Source organism: Apodemus sylvaticus, chromosome 5 (assembly GCF_947179515.1).
Source record: "Apodemus sylvaticus chromosome 5, mApoSyl1.1, whole genome shotgun sequence".
Taxonomy (NCBI): Eukaryota; Metazoa; Chordata; class Mammalia; order Rodentia; family Muridae; genus Apodemus; species Apodemus sylvaticus.
Genome location: NC_067476.1, coordinates 61,109,506 through 61,122,864, shown reverse-complemented (window position 1 = coordinate 61,122,864; position 13,359 = coordinate 61,109,506).

Sequence of the window (13,359 nt, the reverse complement as noted above, 5' to 3'; positions counted from 1 at the left end):
CTGCCTGGAGGCTGTCTTGTGACCCTGTCCCTGTCCCTGTCCCTGTCCTTGTATCTGTCCCAGTATCTGTATATCTGTATCTGTACTTATACCCGTGGCTATGATTGTCCCTATGTGCCTATCTGTTGTCTGTGACTGAGTGTGTTCAATCTCTGTGTGTATCTGCGTCTATCTTTTCTCTTTTTTCTTTTCTTTCTTTCTTTTCTTTCTTTTCTTTTTTTTTTTTTCTTGGTTTTTCGAGACAGAGTTTCTCTGTGTGGCCCTGGCTGTCCTGGAACTCAATCTATAGACTAGGCTGGCCTCAAACTCAGAAATCCACCTGCCTCTGCCTTCCAAGTGCTGGGATAAAAGGCATGTGCCACCACTGCCCAGCTTGTGTCTATCTTTTAAGCAGCACTGAAATCATCACATAGGGAAGGGATGATATACCTCATAAAAATTTTTAACAGAGGTTTACAAGTGATGAGTCATTTGCTCCAACTGACCCAGATAGTACTACAAATATTATTGTTTATCAGTCAATATACAAATACATTTTCAACATTTATGGTGTATATTTATTTTAGAATATTGATTCCAATCTCTGTATTTGCTGCTTTCAGCAAATGTTACGCATTATTATGGGTCAGGGGCATAGAATAATATTAATTTCTAATTAATACTTAATTACATAATTTAAAATTATAGTTATACATTACATTAGATTTTAAAGATGGGGGCTGGAGAGATGGCTCAGTGGGTAAGAGCACTGACTGCTTTTCCAAAGTTCCTGAGTTCAATTCCCAGCAACCACATGGTGGCTCACAACCATCTATAATGGGATCTGATGCCCTCTTCTAGTGTGTCTGAAGATTGCTACAGTGTACTCATATAAATTAAATAAATAAATCTTTAAAAAAAAAAAAGATGATTACGTGGGGGTTCCCAGGCAAGTTGTTTGTTTTGTTTTGTCTTTCCAGACAGGATTTCCCTGTGTATCTCTGGCTGTCTTGGAACTTTCTTTGTAGACCAGGCTGGCCTCAAACTCAGATTCCCCTGCCCCTGCCCCTGCCCCTGCCCCTGCCTCCGGATTGGAGGGATTAAGGGTATATATATATATATATATATATATATATATATATATGCCAGCCCTACCAGCAGTACATTGTTTTCTTTAAAGTGGTTTAAACAGGCTGTACACAGTATCATAGAAATTTATTTTATGAGTACATAGTTGCTGTCTTCAGACACAAGAAGAGGGCATTAGATCCCAGATGTTACAGATGGTTGTGAGCCACCACGTGGTTGCTGGGAATTGAACTCAGGACCTCAGACCGAGCAGCCAGTGCTCTTACCCCCTGAGCCATCTCTCCAGTCCCCAGGCTTAAGTCTTAAGTGACCTCAGTGTGTGTTATTCACTGGCTGTGAGGTCCAGAAAAAGATGCAGTCTCTTTGAATGTAAAGATATTTTATCATAATGCATTGCCATGAGATGCTGTTATACCCATGATTATAGGAGGAATAAAACGCCTGCCATTTCATGGGGCATGGGCTGGGCAGAGAAAGCCCATCCAATAAAATCAATCTCAAAATAGACTTGAGGAGCATTCAGAAGCCAGCCTTATAAGTATCTAGGTAAAAGATCATAATTGATGTCTAAAATACACTTAATGTGGGGGCCACATGCTTCAGCTGGTGTCCAGACAAGAGAATGCTGAGATAAAAGTTAGAGGGGTGGGCATGGAGGCTCAAGATAAGGCCAGGTGGCTAATATGGCTTTGGTGAGTTACTTCTAAAAAATGTTGGAGGAGATAAGGACCGGGAGATGGCGAGAGCTTTAGGTCGGATTCTGAGTGAGACCAGTGGTGTGATGGCCCTGGGCTCTATTAACCAGAAGCCTCTTGAGCAGATGCCTGTCATTTCTACGGCTCTATTACTGACCAACAAAGGGACAGTTTCTCCTCTTCAACAGGCTACTATCTGAGGTCGCGCCCCTGAATGAATGACATGGAATCCTAGAGGCCTGGTCATCTTAGCCTAACTGGGTACAATTCTAAAAGGTCACTGTAACTCTAAAGGATAGAACATGGCTCTCATGAAGTCTGTATAACCACTTGATTTCTGCCTGCTCCGTCTTGCTTCCTTTCTCACTTTATGAGTACTGATCCCAAGAACACTTTAAAAAAGACGTGTTTATTCATTATTTACTTTATATACACGGATGTTTTGCCTGCATGTATGTATGCCTGTGCACTGCATGCGTGCAGTGCCTGGAGAGGCTAGAAGAGGGCATGGGATCCTCAGGAACTGGAGTTCCAGGCGGCTGTTGGCTGCCCTATGGATGCTGGGAATTGAATCTGGGTTTTTCTGTAGAGCAGTCAATGCTCTTAAGCGCTTAGCCATCTTTCCTCACCCTAACCCCCACCACTACCACCCAAAGCGTTTTTTAAAAACCTTGAATGCTGAGTCTGTTCTGAATGAAAATGAGTCTTTGACAAGCACTATATCACTTATTCTCTAGAGGAATTAAGGCAGGGGCAACAAAGTTTGTGAGGAGACCGCTGGCATAGTCAGGATGAAAGATGGCACTTGTTCACACTAGAATGGCAGCAGAGAGGAAGGCAACAGGACTTTATTCTAGATACACATTTCTCAACTTAAGATGAAATTATATCCCCCCAAATCCATCTCATGTTGAAATCCGGTTACGTTGTAAGTGCATTTGATATACCGAGCCTATTACATACAGAAGCACAGTCGCACACCCTCAGTAGAACATTGGGGTTTTTGTTTGGTTTTCTCCTCCGTGGCTAACTTCCAGCTGGCTGCTCTCAGTGCCTCTGCCCAGCACTGCCAGACAGCATGGCAATTCACACTGCTAATCAAGGCAAAGATAAATTGTCAAAGTGCATTTTCCGCAGAAAATTATCACTTTTGAATCATGGTTAATTAAAAACATCGTAAATCAAAACCGTACAACTAGGGGCTGTTTGTATATGAGAATGAAACCTCAAGGAATTGCTAACAAGATAAAGGATATTTGAATAATTCCAAAATTATTGGCCTGAGCAATTGAGTAATAAACTTGCCATTTACTAATAAACGATTAATGCAGAAATGGGAAGCAATGTGGGATATAGAATGTGTCCTATATATCAACTTTTCTCTGAAAGGAGGCAACCTCAATTGAGAAAATGACTCCATAATATACAGCTTCAAGGCATTTTCTTAATTAGTGATTGATGGGGAGAGCCCAGCACATTGTGGGCAGTGCCATCTGGGTTCTGTAAGACAACAGGCTGAGCAGTCATGGGAAGGAGGCATAAACAGTGCCCTCTATGGCTTCTTCATTAGCTCCGACTTCCAGGGATCCCTCCCTATCTGGGTTCCCGTCCTGACCTCCTTCAAAGATGAACAATGACATGGAAGTGTAAACCAAATAAATCCTTCCCTCCCCAATCTGATTTTTGGTCATGGTGTTGTGTCACAGCAATAGAAACCCTAACTAAGACAGTATGTGCAATATAACTGTTGTCTGAGTATTGATGCCAGATCCAACTAACTATTCATAGGACTCTGAACTTCCTAAGAAGGTTATCTTCTGAAAATGTGGATTTTTGGATGCCACTCAACTAAATGAGGTAATCTGGTGCACAAGATTGAGAAGTCCCATATATGGTCTCATTTGGGTATCAGAAAAACGGGAAAGGGGGCTCAACACAGGAAAGATGTGAAGAGAGGTCAGGGAATAGGAAACAGAGACTACAAGAGTTTTGAAGCGGTGTGGTTTGTGTTATCATATGTCAGTAAATGTTATAATAGGGACAACTGAGACCTAATATTAGATTTAGAGGCACCTGCAATAAAATAAATTAAAACAGCACCATCTCATGTAAGCTTCAAGTTACTCAGTGAGATGGATACAATGTATCTGATTGAAAAAGGCTCATTTAATCTGGATACTAAAGTCTTAACCTTTGGTGACACGGTTGCAGTTTCTTTGTTAAGTTTTAGTAGTAACAAGGTTGATTTAAGACAGCTCTATATTACTTAAGAAAATGTGGACCGGGTGGTAGTGGCACACTCTGGTAATCCCAGCACTCTGGGAGGCAGAGGCAGACAGATTTCTGAGTTTGAGGCCAGCCTGGTCTACAGAGTGAGCTCCAGGACAGCCAGGGCTATCTATACAGAGAAACCCTGTCTCGGAAAAACCAAATCCAAAAAACCAAAAAAGGAAAAAAAAAAAAAAAGAAAGAAAAGAAACTGTAGGCTTCATTTTGTAGAGGATATATAGAATTATTCCTTACATTTTAATAACTGCAGTCATTCTTGAGAATATTGAATTGCCCATTGCCATATCCACAGGCCAATCAGATCTAGGAGATATCTCAATTGAGAGTCCTTTCCCTGAGTATTCTAGGTTATGTCAAGTTGGCAGATCAGGTTAACTAGGACAGACATTAATCCACTTCACTTTCAGTGTTATCTAGTTGAATGCATCCTCTTTCAGGAAAGGAACTAAAGACCAGGAAAATAAACCGATTTGCCAAGTGTCACATTACTTGTCATCCCAGATCCCTGATTCAATGCACAGTGCATATTCTATCCTAGTCAAAGTACTTTAAGGGTAAATAAAATTCTTTACAAAGCTATCCAGAGTGCAGAGGTGCTGGGAGAAGTGTCACTTTTTGTCCTGCAGTGCTCCAAGGAGAGAAGAAAAAAAAAAAAAAAAACAGCAAAATGCCAGGAGAACCAGGCCAGAGAGAAAAGGAGGAATTTCACTCATAGGGTGGCAGTGCCTGTGTACTGCACCACTATGATCAGTGAGAGGTTGTCCTGGGAGAGGGGATACTTTCCTATTTCTCCTCAGTAGCATAAATAAATATAGTATATATTATATTATATAATATGATAAATATTGTATAAATATAAAATTAAAAACCTCTGGTTTGCTCATGATCATGCTAAGTTGAATGGGAGCATGAGATGAGGTCAGGCTATTAACACTCCCTTGTGGAGGGGTGGAGGTGCTTACGGCTGCTCCTTCCCCTGAAATTATGTGATCTTAGCATTGACTTTGGGTGGGGCTCTCCAGCTGTACAGCCTTTCATGAGTCATTCAGGAGCTGGGGGGGAGCCCTTCAGCGCTGTGGCAGCCTTTGTGGCACCCATGCTTCTGTAACTCATGCCCCCTCCCCCCACCCCCACCCCCCACCCCCCCACCCAAACTCACTGATTCACCAAGAGGGACCTGGATAGAATCCTTTCGCCATTGTTCTGTGACCGCCATCTCTACCTGAAGTGATCAGACGTGCGCTTCTTTTGGTCTGCCCAGGAGAAAACATGAAACCCGACCAGAAACTGACAGAATCAAAGATGAGTGGCGGAACATTCTAGCATGACCATCTCCATCTTCGTAGTGGGGTGGCGTGCTTCCTCGATGGAGCTGCACTTGCACGCCCTTCCCCCACCCCTGCCAGTGAAGAGTGGAACATTGAGCTGAGACTGAAGTGTCTGCTCAGAGGGAAGTGGTCATGTAAGGGAGGGATTAAAGTGGAAAACACTCATATAGGAGGCATCATGCTCCGTGTTAGGCTCCGATTTGCAAGGAAAACACAGCAAACAGTAAGCATGAGATAGATAGTTCCTGGCTTGCACTTTCAGCTGCGACTGGGTAAGGCAAAGCAGACAAAAGGATTTGTCAGCGGCAAGATGTGTGTTGAGCTGGCTTTCTAAAATTTCAATTCTAAAAATGTAACAAAAAGCCAGATGGCCACCTTGTAGGCTTCTGGGCAGCGTTAACACCTGCCTAAGAGTTTAATGAAGGGGGTGAAAGGCAAGGAAAGGCCCATGTACACACTGCTCCCTGTTAAAAGGGGAGAGCTCAGGGCTGGAGAGATGTCTCAGCGGGTAAGAGCACCAACTGCTCTTCTGAAGGTCATGAGTTCAAATCCCAGCACCCACATGGTGGCTCACAAGCATCTGTAAAGAGATCTGATGCCTTCTTCCGGTGTTTGAAGACAGCTACAGTGTCCTTACATATAATAAATAAATAAATCTTTAAAAGGGGGGGCGGGGAGCTCCTGTGTAGGAACACCAAAAGGTGAGATCTGTTTGGCGGGAGCGAGGTGGGGGATGGACTGCAGGGGGTCAACAGGAAGTTAAAGCAAAGCAAGAGGATTAAGTTTGATCTGGGCACCCAACTGTTCACACAAAAGGGTCACTTCTCCCCTGTAAGAGAGTTTTCTGGGAATGGGCGCACTACTGGGAAACACAAACACATTGCATATCACACTTGCAGAAACTTTGAGGGTACAAACTGTAAAATCAGTCCTGTATGGTTCAGTGATGCTGAAATCAAAAAGGTTGCGAGCCGGTTCACCCAGTCTGAGGCCATTTTAGTGGCAAAGTATGGTCAACCAGGAGCCCAGACAGTTTTGAAAAAACAATCATAGTTTATGAAATAGTAGATGGAGTAGAGTCCCTCACCAATGCTTCTGCACCAACTATAACTTTTTAAAGATGTTTTCTTCACTTTCTGATCAATTTAAAGAAATTGTGTGTGTGTGTGTGTGTGTGTGTGTGTGTGTGTGCGTGTGTGTATGTGTGTGTGCAACATTATACAGTCTGTTCTCCCCTTGTGCCTTTCCAATTGTCCTCGTGATCGAATTCCATTCCCAGGCTTATGCAGTAAGCACATTCCCTGTGAATCTTCTTATAGGCCCCATTACCTTTTTTGACAGAGGACTTAATACAAGTGATGGGTATCTTTTTATACAATTTCTTTTTGTTGTTTTTGTTTTTGTTTTTGTTTTGAGACAGGGTTTCTCTGTATAGCCCTGGCTGTCCTGGAACTCACTCTGTAGACCGGGCTGGCCTCACAAATCCACCTGCCTCTGTCTCCCAAGTGCTGGGATTACAGGCGTGCGCCACCATCGCCCAGCTAAAACTAAGTTTTTAAAGGGGGCAGTTAGATTAGATATAAATGTAGCCAGTGAATGACTACTGAGAGAACTAAAGATAATTTTGCCTCAAGATTTGTAATTGTCAGGAACTGTTGAGGAAAGGCTAAAGGCATGCAAGTAAGTTTTGTAGAGATGATCCACCATTTTTGCATGGCCCAGGATGGGTAAACTTTGAGAGTCAAGACCCCAAGAGACTTCATCCCAGAACTGCTTCTTGCTATTGATATGCCTTTCCAACCACCATTACAAAGGCCAATGATTCGTGGCCATCAGCACATCCTATTCTGCAGATCAACATGAGCATGGACTTTCATGAATCAAAGCTGTTTAGATGAATAAATGATTTTATAGAATTCCTGATTTGACTCAAATAATTTTAAGAAGAAAGTTTTTGGAAGATGGCTTTAGCTATTTTGCCGGAAAGATGTAATAAAGTCAGAATCAAGAATAAAATGTGCTCACTCTAATGGAATAGTAAGTAAAGACTGCATAATAAAGAATATGATGAGCTTTCACAATTACACAAAAAAGAGAAATAGGCTTGGGACAAATTTGTGACCAAGGGAAAGCATTCACTCTAGGTCGGATTTAAGGATGAGGTCACAGGTGAGCGCTATGATAAAGCAAGGCCATGAGAAACTGTTGCTTTGAATCTATAATGAGCTTATAGATGAAACACTGCTTTGCAATCATCTTAATCAGGGTTTTATTGCTGTGGAACAGACACTGTGACCAAGGCAACTCTTACAAGGACAACATTTAGTTGGGGCTAGCTTGCAGGTTCAGACGTTCAGTCCATAATCATCAAGGCGGGAACATGGCAGTGTCCAGGCAGGCATGGTGCAGGAGGAGATGAGAGTTTTACATCTTCCTCTGAAGGTTGCTAATGGAAGACTCAATTCCAGACAGCTAGGATGAGAGTCTTAAAGCCAACACCCACAGTGACACACCTACTCCGACAGGGCCAAACCTCCTAATAGTGCCATTCCCTGGGCCTAGCATATACAAATCATCACTGTACTCAACTATCAACAACCTTCATAACTCCCCATTGTGTAACATTTTATCTATGAGGTAATTTTCTAAGAACTTTTGTCTAAGAAGGAATAAGAAGACCAAAGAGAAGGAATAAAGTATAGTATCTGGGGCTCTGCCCCATCCACCCTCCAAGTGTGTGCATTTAGGGTTCTGTCCCATCCACCAAATGTATATATGTATATGTCTTTGTCTATACACACCTGTGTAGGTATATGTGGATGCATAAACACTTGTAGAGTTCATGAGATAGGTGGTCAGACCTGACCAGACTCTGTGTGTGTGTGTGTGTGTGTGTGTGTGTGTGTGAGTTGGTACACATTGCCTGTGTAAAAGATTTTAATTATTTTCCTTTCTTTTTTTCTCTGGTTTGTGAAGAATTAATGAGTTCTAAGCCTCTTGCCTGGCCAGTGAAAAGTCCCTGAGCTAGAGAGAGAAAGAAAAGTGAAAGAAACCACCTCTTATTAAAGAACAAATACTAAGAAACGTGCTTATTAAAGCACAAACAATAAGATTATAAGGCCAGAGATCAGAGTCTTTAGCCTTCATCCAGCACTGTGTCCTACCCAGTACCACTAAAGGCTGAGGCAGGCCCCCAGCAGGGTGATATTCCATCTCTCACAAATTTCTAACCAGTCACCCTGTCTTTAGCATACTTGTGGCTTTTTTTTTTTTTTTTTTTTACAAAGTTCAATTCATGGTTCTCTGGTTGACTGAATATCACACTTTTTTCAGGTGAATGACAAATGTTGAAATAGTTACACCTATGTTTCAAGTAGTACTTCCCACTTCAATTAACCAAATTTAAAAAAAAACCCTTACAAATATAACTAGAGGTTGTATTCTTGGTGAACCTAAATTTATCAAGTTGATAAATCTATTATTTATCACAATCATTAACTATCACAATCATTCCTAACTACACATTTCCCCTGGTGTGTATACTATGAAATATTTCATTTGATGCTTAGAATATTTAAAATAATTTTTTTAGTTTGGTTTATTGGAGGGATAATTTTATAGCTATAGTCTCATGTAGAGTGTTTTAATTGTTGGAAAGATTGGCTTTTCATGTCTATTTTAGTCACTGTTCTATTGCTGTGAAGAGACACCATGGCCAAGGCAACTTTTATGAAGGAAAACATTTAATCGGGGGCTTGCTTATAGCTTCAAAGGTGTAAAAGTAACTTGTTTCAAAAACAGAATTCCAAACCTTTGATTTACCAAATGAAGACTCACAAGCCAGACACTGTGGTGAAATTCTGCTATCTCAGAGAGGCAGAGAAAACAGCTAGCTGACCTTCCTACTATACCAATGTCCCAGAAGGAAGAAGTTCCTTCTCCACTCTGTCTTAAATACCCCTCAACTCAAAGACCCTTCTCTCTGGGTTTTCTTATGTTCACTCCTTGTCAATGGGTTTCAGGTTCCTCCTCTTTGACTTTATTTAGCTCTTATTTACAGAAAGCTCTTTGGTTAAAGGTGTGTGACAGGGCTGAGCCACGCTACAACAGGAAACAAGAAACAGATTATGTCGGTTCACAATCTCAGGTTCACAATGTGATCAAATATCTTGCGACAGTAACTTTTATTTGCCCGATGTAATTGTCATCTTGGAGGCTTACTGATGACTAAGCTCAACTTTTCTAACTCTTTCTGAACTCTGGCTGACTTGTTCAACTCAGCTGTTTTGGTCAAATTTCCTGTCTAAGTTGACTGACTCAAACTGGCTTCTCTCGGCTTCTGACCGATTTGCTCTGCTTGACCTCAAATTAACTCTGGCAATCTGTTCCAACATTCTGTCTTATCTACAACCTGTCTCTGTAAAATGTCCCAGTAAGAGCTACTCTCTTATGTCCTCTCTTTTTTCCTATCCATTCTCATGAGAATTGGATATATCCTATGTCTGACTCATTCTGCCAAATATTTCTCCGAATCATGACTTTGTTTGCTCCTTGTTGGTGGAAGGATATTTTGACTAGCAGTCTGCATGGCTCACGTATGTGCAGCAGGCAGTTTGGCATTCACTAACCCCAGAACCTGCCTGATACCCAGAAATGAACAAAAACAGAGAGTTGTGCCCAGGTCAGCCAATTGACTGTTGCCAGCTCCTTGGGACAAGCAGTTACAGACTGAGGGGACATGGGTGAAGGGTATAAAGCCACTTTCCACTAAAACAGTAAACAAGTCTACTTCTGCTTCTCAACTGGCTCCCAGAATCTGTGTGGTTGATCTCCCACCTTATTACCTGCTACTCCCGAGGCCGTCTCAGGGGGCTAAGGGCTAGGGAAATAGCCCCTCTATTAGATATCACTTCCAAACATGACTGCTTCCCTCTACAAACTAACTTTATTTTCACTGGTTGGGAGTAAAGCTGTGGACTAAAGGTGTGTCTATATTCCAGCCAGAGGGATTAAAAGTGTGTCATTCCAGCAGTATCACACAGACTTAGAAGGTCTTTGGATGTGATCACTGGCCAGAGCATCCATTTTGCTGGATTAAAATTCCTCTACACAGACATTGATCCATTGTGTTAGGGAGCATGGTAGAGTGCAGACAGTACTAGAGCAGTAGCTGAGAGCCATATTCTGATCTATAGGCAGAAAGAGAGAGAGAGACAGACACACACAGACACAGACACACACACACAGACACACACACACACACACACACAGACAGACAGAGACAGAGAGAGAACTGGGCCTAGCATGGGCCTTTAGAACCTTAAAGCTCACTCCCAGTGAAATATTCCCTCCAACAAGGTCACACTTCCTAATCCTTGTAATCCTTTCAATTAGTTCTACTTCCATTTGAATGCAAGGAGTCAAATATATGAACCTATGGGGCTATTCTTATTTAAACCTCCATAAGGTCCAAATTACTAAAAATTTTATTTATGATTAACAATTTCATTTGTTTTATTCTTTTGGCATTACACTAGATTCCAATCTGGGACGTTAAGTAGACCATCACATCACAGAAGAAAAATCAGATAACAATATAACTTTAATTTCTTTTCTAATGAAATGGGACTTTCTTTATGTAATAAATATTATTACATGAAGTAATATTAGTAGAAAGAAGCTAGAATTGTGAGAAATCTGGATTTCATTGACTTTGTGAGGTAATTTTGGCTCTGGATTTATAGCATTCCAACTCTCTACCATCACAGAGTTCCCATCAACCATGCCTGTCAAATCTAGATGTGTGGTTTCTTTCTTTCATTGTTTTTCCCCCTAAGAGTTTTAGCTCACACTATTCTGGATTTTGGTCATATTTGGGAGGCTTTTGTATCCTCTTGGCTGGTGAGTCTCAAATCCAATTGGGACAAAAGGCAGTAGGTCTTCTGAGATCACATCCACCTCTGTTCAAAGGTCTCATTATGTAATGGTACTCATTGAGTGACTTACAGATTTGAAAAAGAGATTTTGAGGAATAATGAAAACAGAAGTTTAAAAAATAAGGCAACCTACGTGGGTGGGAAAATGTGCTTTAAGGTTACTGTGCAAAATGTTCCAATGCTGGGAGTACGAACCCTTGATTACTTCCACCTAGACATTTGTTGAAGACTCTAAATCTGTAGAACATGAAGAAATCAGGCTGGGGCAGAGCTGGAAGCTCCCTCCTGATTGTGAGGCGTTCATAGTGTTTGAACTATACAGACTGCTTTGAGAGAACTGTAAATGGTTCTTCCCAGCTGTGGACCATGTGTTTTATGCTAGATAGGTAATATGTGGCCACAGATGCAATCATGGCATAACTTTTATAAATAAGACCAACTCTTCCAGTTATATCTCAGTACCTCCCTATAAGAAGGAACCCAGGTTTGTTACCATAAGCGCAGGCAAAAATCTCTGAGGAAATCATAGGCCCCAAGTCAAGGCTACTACCCGTTTATTACAGTGTGACTGTCAATTTTCCATATGCACACTGCTGCTGTCAGTAACAGTCAAAAGTGGCTTCTGTTTTGCAGTAGGTAGTGGTTACTATGGAGGCATATGACTGGTGTGGTGGTTTAAATGATCATGCCCCCCTAGGCTCATTTGATTGAATGTTTGGTCCCTAGTTAGTGGAACTGTTTAGGAAGGATTAGGAGGTATGGCTTCGTTGGAAAGGCATATCACTGGGAATGGATGGGCTTTGAGGTTACAAAAGCCCACGCAAGGCCTATTGGCCCTGCTACCTACAAATCAGTTTGTCCCTTCTTCCTCCCACCTGCTGCCTACAGTATGTAATGCTCTGAGCTACATGTTTAGCACCATGGCTATCTGAAAACTGCTACAATCACCACCATGGTGATAATGGACTCACACTCTGAAATGGTAAGCACGCGCCCAATTAAATACTTTCTTTTATAAAAGTTGCCTTGGATATGGTGTCTCTTCACAGCAGTTAAACAACTGCTGTGAAGATACCTGGCCAGGTTGCTGATAGTGTTTGATGCTGTGACTTAGAAAATAGTAAGAAATATTACACACACACCACACGCACACACACACACACACACAGAGAGATAGACATACACCATTCAGAGATCGTTGTTGAAAAGAAGTTGACAGAATGAATGTAAGGGAAGGGGTAGAGTTTGGTGAAGCCTTCTTAGAGCAAACCAGTTGTGATTACCCTCGTCAGAGTCTCCTGAGATCAAGACTATTAATATTCCTTTGTGAGCTGAGCATGGGAGCTTATACCTTTATTCCCAGCACTGGAGAGGCAGAGGCAGGAGGATCTGTGTGAGTTTGAGGTCAGTCTGGTCTTCATAGTGAGTTCCAGGCCAGCCAGGGATATATAAAGACCAAACCTCAAAAAACAAAACAAAACAAGCAAACAAACAAGACAAACAAACAAACAAACAATTCCTTCGTGGAGGGAGGGTGTAGGTTCCCAAAGCTGTCAAAGTTCCCAAGGCATCCTTTCCTTGGAGTAACATCAGCAGTAAGCCATGTTTGAGGCAATGGAGTGGGATCCTCTCCAATAACACAGCTACCTTCAGCAGGACACGGATGGTGTGGGGTGCTCTGGGGATGCCACTGCCTTTGAGTTACCCGTGGTCCTTATGTAAGTCTGATAAAAATAATTGACTCACTGAGCTGGACATGAGTGGAGTCCTTCCTGTGGTATGCCTATGCCCTCTCTCTGGGACGAATATCTTTAGAGCTTCTCAGGAAAAGCCACAGGACAAAGGGTCAAGGGGACCGGGGCTAAGTCAATACACCCTGGAACGTGTCTCTGCTCTGTAGATAATTCCTTGTATTTCCCTTCCCCCTTTTTTTCTTCTTACCTCCCACAATAATAGGTATTATGCCTGGGTTCCTGAACACACACGTCTTCAACCAGCGCCCGCCCCCCCTGCCCCCTTTGCTTTTCATTTTTAGAAATAGTC